This window comes from Mastomys coucha, unplaced genomic scaffold, assembly GCF_008632895.1.
Source record: "Mastomys coucha isolate ucsf_1 unplaced genomic scaffold, UCSF_Mcou_1 pScaffold14, whole genome shotgun sequence".
NCBI lineage: Eukaryota > Metazoa > Chordata > Mammalia > Rodentia > Muridae > Mastomys > Mastomys coucha.
Genome location: NW_022196896.1, coordinates 59,429,214 through 59,431,296, shown reverse-complemented (window position 1 = coordinate 59,431,296; position 2,083 = coordinate 59,429,214).

The following is a 2,083-nucleotide window of genomic DNA, read 5'->3' as shown; positions in this document are numbered from 1 at the left end:
AAAAAAAAAAAAAACACATTCAGAATCTCACCTGTGCTATACATAAATAAATAAATAATTGTAATAATAAACATTTATTTACAATCAAACAATGTACTTCCTACTACCTACTATTCTTTGAAAGGGTTACAACTAAGTTCAGAAAAAGAAGTTGTGATTGAATAGTAACACATTGTAATAAAGATGCACTAAAATATTTCTTTAAGATGGAAACTTTTAGGACTGGATGGAGCACTTACTGCTCCTCTAGGGATCCTGATATCTGTTTCCAGCACTGTAAAGTGACTCACAACAAACTACAACTCTAGGTGCAGTAAACATGATACCCTATTCAGGCCTCTGCACTTGTACATGCTGGACATGCATTCATAAAGGAACTCACATATATATATAAGATAAAAAATACTTAAATATTTTACTTTTAGAAAAGGGAGAATGCCTGTGTTTTTCAAATTCCTTTGTTTAGACTTTATTTCATCGTTAGGAAATGATACAATCTGACTAAGGAATTTCTCATGTCTTACATCTATGAAATCACACAGGTTATCATTTGAATGAGTTACATAGCATCGGTGAACATCCATATATTTTATATATAGCTTCTGTACACACCAAAAGCAGATGTTTAAGACAGTGGTGCAATTTCCTTTATGGTATTTTTCACAATAAGTGTTAGGAACAGTTATATCTATTTAGGTATCAAGTACAATTATTGATTGCTAGGCTCTGTGGATAACTCCAGCTTCTGTCAACATTTAGTATTGAACTACAGAATGATCCCTGAAAGTAGTGTCTTTGCATTTAATGGACATCATATATACTAGTTTTCTTTAGCAAGTATATTTTCAGTTTTTTAGAAGCTTCTCTTAATTTTCCATTACCATACTCTTTCATATATATATATATATATATATATATATATATATATATATACTTTGATAATATATAAACATCCCAAGTATTACTTACCAGCACACACAGCTACAAAGATTATATGCAAACTTACATTTACTCATCTAGCTTGGTGATGTCATTTTGTCATTTGCTCATTTTCAGGGGGAAAACTGACTGATGTTAGATGGTTCTATGCTATGGACAACAAATGTCAATGGAGGTATCACTGCTCCTGCATCTATCACTGACCAGCACTCCTTCAAGTTAACTTTTAATCATTTCCCTTTGGCCACCAGTACTGACTACTTATGTGTGAGAGCCTAGCAACTCAATATCCCAGTTCCTATTTCAAGTAGTTTTACACACACTGCTTATCACCTCTTAGAAATCTTTTCATCTTTAGCAGGAGCAAAATAAAACTGGGAAATGTTAAAATTTTTCCCCTAGAATGTTACCCTTAATTCAACAATGTTTTTCATTGTTCAACATGTTTTCTACTCCAATAAAATTAATTAAATTTATTTCCCTATATTTGAAGATGTTCTCCCCTACAAAGCTTCTACCACATCATTTTCATGCTTATCTTGTCCTGAAGATGTAAGGAAAGTTCACTCATCAGCAGCTGCATTTTTTCTATTAGTGGATAGATTTGACAGATAATGTCCTGGAAATGCAAATCTCTCTGTGTCTCACTATAGCATTGAAAGGCTGGAGAATCTTAGAATTTAAAATAAGGGCATTTAATAGAAATGTATGTATTAATGTGTAACCTTTACCTAAAAGAGGGCAAGGAAAACCTCTGCCACAAGCCAAAAAGGTGGAGTAGCTAGTTCCAGGAACTCAGAGCCTCAGGGCTCTGGTTCCCAATACCTGCCCCTCCTGAATGATCCACAATGAGGGCAGAACTAAGAATGAAGGTCTACTGGTTTATGAGACTCTCCACCCTGTCGACTGGTAGATAAAGATTACATTCTTAAAATGAATATGTTTCCCTCCCTAACTGAATACCTTGAGTTGGGTCCCTCTGAAATTTTCCACTGTTTATGTCATGTTTCCTTGTTAACCCTCTCCCCGCCCCCAGCTTGTGCTCTTTTCCTTAAATACTCCTCACTTCTTGTGTACGGGGTCGAACTCCTCTGACTGGCAAGGTCACGAGATCGACCCCGGTACCGGTATCCCCAATAAACCT